Source organism: Parasteatoda tepidariorum, chromosome 1 (genome assembly GCF_982258835.1).
Source record: "Parasteatoda tepidariorum strain Cologne lab strain chromosome 1, Ptep-v5.0, whole genome shotgun sequence".
Lineage (NCBI taxonomy): Eukaryota > Metazoa > Arthropoda > Arachnida > Araneae > Theridiidae > Parasteatoda > Parasteatoda tepidariorum.
The window spans coordinates 16412005-16425238 of record NC_141755.1 but is presented as its reverse complement, the minus strand read 5'-3'; positions in this window follow the sequence as shown (position 1 = coordinate 16425238).

The following is a 13234-nucleotide window of genomic DNA, read 5'->3' as shown; positions in this document are numbered from 1 at the left end:
GAGCGGCAGCGATCGGGGGGCGGAGCCCTCTAGTATATATATATATATATATATATATATATATATATATATATATATATATATATATATATATATATATATATATATATATATATTATCTACTATTACCTTACTTCCGTTTTCTTTTTGTTTCCGTTTTTGTTTTTATTGTGCTATGTTATAGTGATCATATTTAAAGCAGCTTTAGCGCTTAATATTATCTACTATTAGCTTACTTTCGTTTTCTTTTTGTTTCCGTTTTTAGTTTGTCTTCTAATTTCATGTGTTAAGGGCATTGCTCATTGAGCCTAATTTTTGGATTTCAGCAGCAATAATAATTTGGCTCTTGCCAAAAATCAATTCAAAACGAGTACATCCTGTTTTTTTTTTTTTTTTAAATAATTGTTTTAATTATCAAACTTTTTAATTACAAACTTTAAATTATCCTGTATTATATTATTGCCTTGCGCGCATCCATTTTCGGGCCCACCCAAGGTAACTAACAAATTAGACGCGCTTCAGTTTTGCAGTAAGAACGTGCCATAAGATATCACTTTATTTATGCTTCTGTTTTCATATATTGTAATCTGGCAATCTTATTACGAAAATATTATAAATCATTCTTGAAAGATTCCGGTACGTGTAAGTTCATTTAATTCGTTCCTCACTATGTAGATTTCCTTTCGTGTACTGTTCTCTAAAGTCTTTACTTTTTATTTTCAGTTTTCTGCTTGATATATTTGTTTGTTTTTCCGTACATATTTTTTACTTAATGTGTTCCAATTTCGTTTAAATTTTTTTGAGTGCTCCTCACACTGTTGTATTGATATATTTTGCTTTGGCTATATTAATACAATATTAGAAAGCACTCCTTTTGCGGATATAATCGTGTGAGCTGATGAAGAGATTATATCTTTTCTTAGTTTTGTTTTCCAAATTTTAATAATTTTTTTTTTTTTTTTTTTTTTTTTTTTTTTTTTTTAAGGTATTGAAAATTATGTTTTTTTTTTTTTTTTTAAATACTTTTAAAAAATTTTTGTTAATAATTTTCTTCTCTTGTCATTATTTTTTATTTTTTTCCATATTCTCTGAATTTTTTAGCTTATATATATATATATATATATATATATATATATATATATATATATATATATATATATATATATATATATATATATATATATATATATATATATATATATATATATATAATAACAGGGCTACATCTCTGCTCATCATTGGTGTATTCATGCTAAGAAATGCAGTCAAAACCATAAGTTATCAAAAGGTTTATTAACAGGTATGCTGGTGGTTATAACAGTTCACATCCGCCCTCCTCAAGGGAAGGGGAGTAGACAAGACTCCGGATGGTTCCAACAGATGTTTTGTGGAACACGTTATTCAGCAAGAGACATGCGAAAACAATCTGCCTCGCATTAAATACTACAGAGATTGGTGTAATTAGGTTACAGTCGTACATGCCATTGTAACTCTACGCTCTAAGGTAAATCTTTTAATGCTTCCTAATATGGAAGTGAAAGAGGGACAAGATTCCAAAAATGACTCAGCAATCATGTTTTTAGTAAAATATTGATATAAAATTGTTAAAAAAGTTAATTGTTGACATTTTTAATAACAAAAACATCAAGATATAGAAAGATATTAGTTTGAAAATAATTTTCAGCGTTAAAAAAACATTTTTTATAAAGAATTCTTTCTTAAAAAGAATGTTTATTTCAAAACATTTGTGTTTAAACAAAAGGAAACCATATACATTTTTGAACATTGAAATGGAAGAAATTTCAAAAATAATAATTATTACATATTCATTAACATTTATAATCTAATATATATAATTCTCTTACGTGGCTCCCGAATTTTGGCTGTGTTTCTTTTCCGCCGGTGGCAACGTTTGCTTTGTCTTGTTTACGTTACTTTGTCTTGTTATTCTTACTCGGCGAATCGACCAATGATTGCCACTAAAAATGTCACATGCCAAATCTAGCTGAGGTGGCTCAACATATAGTGCTTTTAAAAACGGAAACTGAAATAACCAGAGAGCTTCAGCTGCGGCAATCTCATACTATTAAGCTAGGCAGAAGTGAGTAGTCTTTGTTGATAGATCTCTATTTTAGTATTCTGTCGAAAGCGCTTTTTTTTTCACGAATTTATATATTACGAATTTATTTGACGATTTTTGATTTACATTACGAATTATACTATAGCACATTTCTAATAGGTTTAACGAATTACATGTCATTTATTTGAATTCAAGTTTATTTTAATGACTTAGTATTTATTAAAAAGATGTAATTTTTTTTAAAAAAAAAAGTGTTTATATGGATTTGAATGATTGTTTTGAATTCTTAGAATTTTGCGCATTTGCAATATACCTAAGTTAGTAACGAGCGAAGCAAACCATATAAGATTGCGTAGCAATTTTCGGGGGTTGGCGAGCGTCAGCAAGCAGGGGGCGCAGACCACTAGTATTGATTAATTTGAACATAACATGCTTGAATGAACATGACAGAACTTGCTCTTCAGTTTCTGTCAAAATCACCTGATGTCCTATAAAATATATTTTTATGTGTTAAATCGTTTGATTAATTCATTAGAAAAATCTTTGTGTAAGAAAAATAATAATTTACCAGCACGTTTCACGTGTTTCTTGTGAATTTTATCAGAGATAGTATTTCTGTGGATCTTGTACTTCCGAGAAGCTTCTGCAATCGACATAAAACCAGCAACTGCTTGCAAACATTGTTGCAGATTTTCTAAAGTGTTATTACGGTGGTTTTTCGTTCCAGGTATTTTTTTATAACGTCTGACAATTTTTCGGTCGGAAAAAAAACGAATGAAACTTTGTACAAAGTAGCCCCACAGCGCATTTTTTTTACATTTTCCGATTATTTGTTATTAATTTTCAAATTTTTTTTTAACGCTAACATGATATAGTTGTTTATTAATATGTTAATAAAGAATTTTGCACTTACGACAGTTGTTTTATCAACGTCTTTGCATTTCACAGCTAAAGTTTCCTCGCACACTTTTCGACGTCCGACGTTCTCGGAAAATTGTTGATATTGGATAAGCAAAACACGCTCTGAGATTGTTTTAAAATTCGAAAAAATGTTTGTAGTAATAGAGGAGACTTCTATCTTCAAATTCCACACATTTTTAACGTGAAAAAAACATAATACTGAATAGTTGTACTTGAAAAGTGCCAAATTGGAATTTGCACAATTTAGCCCCACATGACGGTAATAAAAATTGCGGAAATTAGATTGTACTTGATATTTTTGTAAAACAACAAAATTGTATTTGAAACAATCCTTGATGAACATTTAAACCATGTTTTGTAATATAAAAAAGCTTAAGAGCAAAAGCTTAAGCAATTTGAGTAATAAATATTTTACATAATTTTCCACTAAGTGGCATTTCATTTAATGAATCAGGGTACTAAGACTGGAATTTTTTTATATAGTCTGGTTAGTAGGACGTTGAGCTCATGTTCGTGAGAACATGAATTCGAATCACGACGGTCGAAGAATCCCTGTGTATTAAATGGTGACTGGTGCACGTTAAATTTGTCGGGGTCACAAAGCCTTCCAAGTTTCCATAACAAATCAATACCTCTGGGGGTAATGAATTGATCGTTCTTTGGTTCAGATCAAAATAACGATCTGTGGAAGAAAGAAAGAAGTATGATTGGGTCTTCATTTAAGAAAAGAAAAAGGAAAGAAAAAAAAAACGTGTTGTGACGTGTGCTGGGCTGCAGTTGTAGTCTGGACCATAGATGGCGCCACTGAAGAAACAGGAAACTCACGTTTTAAATATTCGCTTGATTTCAAGCAGGCTCGCTGAACTGGCAAGTAATGACAGCAAACTTTCTGAATAAATGAGCAAAAATGACCAGCTAAGTAATTGGATGAGTTCCTAAAAAAAGTTTACTAAGTGGGTATACAATTTGTAAAACTAGTTGAGTTAAATAATTTCGGCATTTTGCCGAGTGAAAAAGTAAATCATTTTTTGTATAAATAAATCTTTCTGCTTTTTCACTGATAGTGCTCGTCACGCCATCAAAGACAAAATATTCTCATTCTCATTTTTTAAATTTAAAAAAAAAAAAAAAAAAAAAAAAACATTTATGCTTTCCCCCCAAAAAAATCCTTTACAAAATTTATCCATTAGCATCATTAATTCTCTTTGCTACCAGCTGTGATTTCTCATTTTTTTTTTTTGGTATTTATCATTGCTTTCATAGATGTTTTGAAAACTATCTTGTTTGTCTAGCCTTGATCTTCTTCCTTAACATTACATAAAGATATTGCATAGTAGAAAAAAATAAATTTCAGATTTTTGAAACGCTTTAGTGAGGAAAGGTTGCCTAGTGTGATAAGAACCATCAAACAAGCATAAAATAAAGAATGTTTATTTAAAATATTTGAGAAAATCAGACATTTTGTTTTCCTTCAAGTTTTGAATAATTTTAGGTGGGATGCGTGAACGTAAGATATTATCTGATTTTCAATTTTTTATGCCATTTTTATTAACATTACAATATGAAACTTTTCAGATTCAAAGAGTTCCAAAAATCGAAAATTTATTTTTCTCAACTCACTGTATTGCATAATGGTTGTCTTATTTCTTTCTAACAATCTTATTTTGTATTCCTTAGAGATTCGAGATATTTTAGAAATTTTTGCGCATGTGCTAGGAAGCTTAGTGTTAATGCTAAGGAAAACCGTATGTCTTAGCAAACTTTTCTCTATTTTACCCTTAATTCCCTTGAAAATCGGTATACTATAGCGTTAATAGCATTTATTCTTACTTATTTTCAAACTTTTTTTAGGAATTAGTGTTTTTTTCTTCAGAATTATAGAAGCCACATTTGACACTTTCTCTCACAGAAAATATCGTTCAATGACTAAACAGGATGTTTCGTAGTCACCTCTCTTTATATATTTTGCAAAGCCTCGTCAAAAATGAAACAAAAACAATACGCACGTAAGGAAGTGTATGTCAAGATTTAAACTAGATAGAAGTCAAAAGGACTACCGAAAACTTAGTATAAATTTGAAGAAAAACTTGACAAGTTGGGCCGTAAACAAGGAAACCTGTTAGTTTGATAGAGAAAACAGAATGAAGTTCAAAGGTGATCATTAGAAACTTCTTACATTATTTGATGCTCATGCTTCTCGATTTTGATGTTTACTTCCTCATTCGATGTCTATGATTTTTTCCTAATTTAAATATTAATTTCTAAATCTTAGCATATCTTCTTTTTTTTTTTTACTTAATTCTGACAAAAAATATAAAAATGCATATTAAGTGTAGTAGTTATGGAATTCTATGGATTTTTGAAACCTCAATAAGCTTGATAAATTTATTTAAGAATGTTTGAGATATTACGTTACTTCATAATTTGATTTATTTTTGGAATTTTTTGTGAACTTTACAGACTAGCAGAAGTTAGCAGTATATTTAAAAGTCAAGTCTCCCGATTTTTCTTAAAATATAGAATTTTTTTTTTCTTACTATGTGTTTCGAAAGCAAATTATTCTTAACTAAATCAGTTTAATTATAGATGTATATTCTTAGTAAGTTCAAGAATTATGGAGCACTTATATTAATATTGAATTCAAACGTTAGAATGTCATGTTGATAAATTATTATTAGATGATAGTTACGTAACAAATAACTTAGTAACTAGGCAATAGTAGCGCTATATTTTATCCCATTCTACTTAATTTGGAGCACTAAAGCGGTAATTGAAATTAATGTGATCACGAGTTGGTCTCTACATAATATTTCTCCAGTGACTTATACAATATTCTAATTATAGAGAAATTATTAATGTTAATTCGACGTCAAATATCTGACAGTTTATATCAGAAGATAAGTAATCATAAGATAGTTATTAAGCTGTGGAATATAAAACTCTGAATGAATAATATTCTATATACTTATGTCCTTTTATGTTGGAAACATTCCCAATCAATTTCCAATTAACTTAAGTAAATACTTAATTCAAGAAATATGTTGAAATTAGTTTGAAACATTGTTCTAGATAAATGCTTGTGCAAAATTTACAAATACAAACTTGGCTTATAATTGGGATTATGGAAATTTTACAGTGGCCTAGGCCTATAGGCCCATTCGCCGAATGCAGTGGAACAACAATTTTTAATTTGACAGCAATTATAAAGAAATAAAATGTTAAAAATTTTACAGTAACAGCGATGGCAACAAGCTTCGAAAACATTGAAACACATCAGAAAGAAGGTCAACGGACCCTTATAATTTAACATATCGTTCAACAATTTAACATAAAAACAAATTAAAACAATATTGATCGTGCTTGGTGTTGTACCGTTCAGGCCAACAGACCCTTATATTAACGAAATGTTTGTAACATCACGAACTCATTTTTACTTACTAGATACTACAGTTGAATAAAGGTATCAATAGGATCGAATTGAGAGCTAGAGCTAGTTGCTGGGTAAAAGGAAAAAGTCAAGAATTACACACAAGATAAAAGTACACATTAGTACTAGCCTGTCCTAAAGGACATAAAATTTGTATAAATCAGTAAAATGAAAATTTTGAAAACGTTACAATTTTAAAACATTATGTTTAAAAATAAAAATCGACTGTACAAAGCCGTTTACATGCATAAAATTTCAAGATATAAAATTATTTGTGGATAAAAGATAGGATAAAGATGTAAAAAGACAAAATTGATAAAATAACAAGTATAAATAAAATATACCCTAAGATTAAAATCATTAAAATATATTCGTCCAAAAGGGACGTAAATGTTATAAAATTCATTTAAAATTTTAAAATATTTGCAAATCAAAATTTAAAAGCGTGTTTTTAAAAATACCAAAAAAATGGTGGTATGCAGAATCAAGGATAAAAGCTAATTGTGTATAAAAATTAAAAAGAAAATCATTTAAAAGTTGAATAATTAACAGTTAAAATCAATAACAGACCAGTGTAAAACAACCAGCCGAGCAACAATTAAAAAGTGTTGAGTAAAATGGAAAGCGATGTCTAAAACATTAAAAAATGTAAATACAAGGTCTAAAATTTAAAATATGATATATTAAAAGTTTGAAATTTGAAATACTACGAGTAAAATTATTAAATGAAGTGGTCCAAGGAGTATTTAACTATATTTATTGGGGAGAGCAAATTAGTTGTTAAATTGGGCCAGCGTCTCCTCGAGAGTAATTTTAATGATCTCTTTAATAATGGATTTGCAAGTATTACTCGCGAAAATTTGTTGTTCATTTCTCCCGAGGAAGTGGTTTTGTCTGAGTGTCCGGAATCTGTCGCAGTGAAAGAGTAGGTGCTCAATTGTTTGAATATCTTCACAGTTATTGCAGGTATCACTTTTATTAAAAAACTTTTTTTGGTAGACCCCGAACACACTATAATTGGGATTATAATAAATGACTTATTATTTGGGGTATAATTGAACATTAATTTATAGAAAAAAAAATGCATCCAATATGCAGTATAAACTATATTCAGTACTGTACCAAATACATCATGCTTTTGAAAATTGAGCGCCAAAAATTAGCCTACTTTTTGGCGCTCCTATAGAGCCAGAAACACGGTAAATGTTACCATATTCTGGTAGTTTTGAAAATACTTTTCTCAGTGTAAAATGAGCATGATATTATACTTGCAGCGACGCAGTAAAATTGTTGCATTATATGGGATATTTTTCAGACTAGACTAACTAGGCCAGACTTTTTTTAATGTTAGACTTTGTTTAGACTTACTAAATAAGCATCCGGTTTTGAAAGTTGAAAGTTTGCAAGATGTATTTCAAAAGTGCGGTTTAATGAAGGAATCGCTTTTTAAAATAGACTCCTATGTTTGTGCAAATGCACTAGATCGCATTTTTAACATCAGTAATTCCAGTATCTAAATGGCTGACAAAACCCATGCTGAAAAGCTTATGATGATTTGCGCCGTTATGCTGTGCAGGGTCCACAGCAGGGGTTTCCAACTTACATGAGGCCAGGGACCACAATTAAAAACACAAATCAAATGACGGGCCGCAACTTTATCAAAATTTTATGTAGGACTCTTTTATGTTTGAAGGAGCATTAAATATTACTGTCAGATTTTAACCAAGTTGTACAAAACAAAAGTATTGAATTACAAATTAAAATAAGAAGTAGATTTTTAAAAATATTTAATTGCATATAAAAAAATTCGAGCTACAATAACTTTAAAGTGCACCCATGTATTAAACAATTAATGTGCAACACATATCTAATTGTTAAGATATAAAACTTTAAAAAGGTTGGTATTAAAACTTACATAGTAGCACACAAAATGTTCAATGACAAAATTGAGGTTTGTTTGCTGCAACCACCAGAGAATAGATATTTGCATTTTAAATTTTAAATTTACAAATGTGTGTGTAAATATTTTCGTCCAAAATGAGGGGTTTCAAAAAGTTAAATCGGAGAATTTCTTCGAGAAAATTTCTGATGCACACATGCTAAATTATATTCACAAAATACAAAAAAGAGCAACATACACGATTATTTTTGTATTTGAATAAATATTTTCTTGGATGCAAAACCTGAGAATTTTTTTTTTTGCACCGTTGGTATGATAAATTTCACAGAAACGAAGAAATAAGGTATTTTAAACCCATATAGATTTTTTACGAAAATTGTCCGCAAAAGAATGACAAATAATATATTTTAGTTCGCGGGCCACAAAAAAGGCTTCGTAGGAAGGATGTGGCCCCCGGGCTGCCAGTTGGAAACCACTGGTCTATAGTGTACCACTTGTCAGTTCTAAGTGTGCATATGGCAGAAAGCACTAGGGTCGCCTGCGTTGTTATCAAGTTTGTTGAGATATTCCAGAATAGAATTGAAAAAAAAATCTATGAATAAAATGTATAAAAAATAATTGAAGATTTCTATAGCTTTCATACAGAAAATAGCTGTTCATTAAAATTATAGATATTTACTGTAAACTCATCTCAATTAGCAAATTATAAATATATCTTGAAAGGCATATTTTCAGCTAACAGATAAAATCAAGATTATATAACAGATTTTATTTTTTACATACCGCTTTCTAAAAACAAAAAACTTTTTCATCGAATTATTCATCGATAGAAAATACGACATCCTTAAATAGAGGTAAAAAAAATAAAACTTAATTTACTACGTTGGCTTTATTATTGCATCATGGCACTCCAAATTTCAGTGAAACGTTTATAATATTAGCGTAAAGCTAGATTCAATATATCAGCTTAAAAATCAAAGATAAGTCCTTCAAGGAAAGCATAAAATGCAAAAGCTGGATTTTTATGCCGTGCGTTAAGAGGAAAAGAACTTCACTTCTTTTTAAAAAAAATATTTAAGTGCTTTTTAAGTATATGCTTAATACCTATATTTTAAAGCCTAAAAAATGATAATGCGATTATGGTATTGGCTATTCAAAAGCTATAGTTTTTTTCGATATCTGTGAACTGTTTTATAATTATTTTATACAATTTTTCTGAGAAAAGATTTACTTTATTTATATCTTATTGACTGCGTTTTGAATATATTTTTATATCAAGCATATTTCGAATTCAGCTTTGTTATATTTTAGTATTTTTAAATAGGATTACTTTCTAATAATAATCTAATATAACAATAATCTAATATAATAATAATCTACTATAATAATGATCTAATATAATAATGATCTAATATAATGAAAATCTAAAAAGTTTTCAAACTAAAATGTTATGAAGTACATAAAAGATATGTACTTCAGGGAAAATAGAAAATAAAGCTAATTTATGTTCTATTCACATGTTAAATCTATAAATAAAGCAGAGTGTTTATCAATGGATGTTTATGTAACTTTACAAACTCGCAAGCTACAATCTTATAGTATGAAGCAGCAACGGGTTATAACAATAAATAAATAAATAAAATAAATAAATATTGTGCATGTGTTGATTGATGATATTAGATTACTTATTCATTTTAAAGGGAGGAAAAAAAACCAATTACTACAGTACCTACATTAGGCATCTGTATTGATATAATAGATTCTCTTTACCATACCTACAACGGCAATACCAGCAGCATATGGCTCAAGGGATAGAGCGTTCGCCTTTCAACGAGCTGCACCGGGTTCGAATCCCAGCAATGGCTAGTCGATTCGTATTCCGCATCCTGCTTGCACCGACCACAATGCTGACGCAAAATATCCTCAGTGGTAGACGGATAATGGGTAAGAGTATCCTTAACGTCAGACTAACCGTGGGAGGTTGTTTATAGTTTTCCTTCCCTTGTAATGCAAATACGGATTACTTCCATCAAAAAGTCCTCCATGAAAGAAAATTTCTCCCAATACTTGATCCAGGAGCTCCATTTTCTTCTGGAATGGGTTCAAAATTACAAGGCTAAAGAGTTGAAAATTAATAGTCGTAAGCCTAAAAAATTGGACTGGCTGTTCAACGACGGTTATGATAAACAAAGGAAACTGGTAATGTCTTCCTACAGATTGGATCAGATGACAAAAACTATTTGGCGAATAATAGTCTGTAGTAACTTGAAAGAAGAAGAATAGGTGTAAATTGAAAATAGATATAGAAAATTGAACACGAATTATGTTTATATTCCCTAAATGTTACATTATATAGAGATTATATATTTTAATTAGCAATACTAAGCTGCAATACAAGAAGCAGCTGGCGAACTTGCTTTGTTTCATATTCCAAGTGTCCCAGTAGTCTTCAGCATCCTAATTCCAAGTTCATAAGTATCTTATTGATAAAAGACCTGCTGTTTTCAGCATCATTGCTTCAAGTTACAAATGTATCCGTTCCTCAGAGCCTTACTGTCATCAGCATCTCTTCTCCAAATAACACTTCTTTTTAAATATGTTTTGGTTCAAAAAACTAACATAGTTATTACAAAGAATAATGAATCCTACACAAATATAAAAATCTAGATAAATATTTACGAAAAGTTAATCTGTTAGAAAATTGAAATTCATTTGATACTTGTATAACGAGAAAGTTTAAAAATAATTTTCTAATAGAAAGACAATGAAGATTAAAATTATTAAATTCAAACTCAGCATTCTCAAAATGCCAAAATCTTGATAAATATACGATCATTTTAGCCACTACTAATGCAACTACCAAATGATTTCAAATATTGAGCAAAGCATGTAATTATGGAACTCTAGCAATGTTGTTAATGTCACAAAATATAGAAAATCGAAATTTTTTTTAAAAAAATAAATCCATTTTTCTCGAGTAAAGATGTGGGAAAGATGTGACTAGGTTAGACGGTTAGAGTTGTGGAGCTAGAACGGAAAGTTTTATGCATCAATTTTGTAGGGTTCTTTTCAAATTATTAATAGGAAGAATTGATGGCGATTATCAGATAAAATAAAAATTATTTATTAAGAATGAATGAAGATAAAATAGGTACATCAAAACTATATCATCGTAATATAATCAGAGCGTTTGTTTACGTCTGCTTACTTTCGTATTCCTCGTGCAACTGACTGAGGATCGGACAATGCGCATGCGCGCAGAGTAAAAGGGGGGGGGGGGTGCTATAGTTACCCGACACCTCCCTTCCTTAAGATTTGATTGAGTCTTCTTGAAGACAAATCAAATTATTATTAACAAACATATCACAATTATTATATTACAGAACTTACTAACACATACTTATAAATTTTCCAACACAAACATTAATACACATAAAAATTAACACAAAATTATCTTGTATGACAAAAATATAACAAAACTCAATCAATAACTGCGTAAAACAAATATTGTTAACTTTTCGTTTAACAATTAAATTTTAATTGCAAAAAAAAAAAACTAATAATAGTTTTAAACAAAATCTATTGCATTCATAAATGAATTAGTTACGTATGAATTATCACTTCACAAACATTAATCTTACATCAATAATTTAAGCATTTTCAAAAATATCATAGAACAGTTTTATTTAACACTAAACCGCAACTCAGGTTAAAGAAAATAAATTTTCATCTCAAGTTATATTAATAGATATCAAAATAAACATTAAAAAAAATAAAGAAAGGATACGTGTGTAAACAATATTCTTATATAGTTATAGAATTATTTCCGTCATTTATCCAGTGTTTTGCACTTAGTCGTGACAACGAGTCTGCATTTATATGTTCCTTTCCTTTACGATACGTAATCGAGGCATGGAAACGTTGTAAAGCCAGAGACCATCTCTGAAGTCGGGGACTTTGAGAAGCACAATTCGTAAGGAACTTCAACGGGTTGTGATCACTAACGATAATGATTTCTGATCCAAAAATATAAGTCTCAAACTTTTTCAATGCAAATATCACTGCGTAAGCTTCTTTCTCAATAACAGCATATTTTTCTTGCACATCTGTTAATTTCTTGCTAACGAAGGCAATCGGGTATTCGATGTTTTGAACGTCTTTTTGAGCTAAGCAAGCTCCTACAGCATACGAAGAAGCATCAGCATATATGATAAATGGTAGGTTGAAATTCGGTGAATAGCACTTAGGGGCTTCGCATATTGATTTCTTTAGCTCCGCAAAAGCAACTTCGTGTTCACTCAACCACATTACATCGTTTGGAGCTCTGCGTTTAGTTAGAGTGGTCAAAGGGCGAGCGATATCGGAAAAATTTGGCACGTATGCCCTATAGTAGTACTATAGGGCATACGTGCCTCCCGGTAAGCCCACAGTACCTATAGTAGTAGGATACTTCTAACATCTTTTTTCGTTTTGGGTGATTCTAAATTCTGTATAGCCAGTACTTTTTCGGGGTCAGGCTCATGTGTGCCAGAGCCTACCACATGTCCAAGAAACTTAATCTTTCTCCTCGCAAAATCGCACTTTTTGAAATTAACGGTAAAATTTGCTTCTTCTAAAGTAGTCATAACTGCATTCAGGTGTTTGAGATGAGTATCCCAGTCATCTGAGTAAATCGTTATGTCGTCTATGTAAGATTCGGCATAACCTCTGTGTTTTGAGAGTACCTTGTTCATAGTTCTTTGGAAAGTAGCAGCTGCGTTACGTAGTCCAAAAGGTAGAACAACAAAAGCATACTGTCTTCGGTGAGTTACAAATGATGTCAGGTCTTTGCAAGCAGGGTTAAGCTTCAATTGCCAATAACCTTTCAGTAGGTCTATTAAAGTGATGTATTTGGCTTTAGACACTT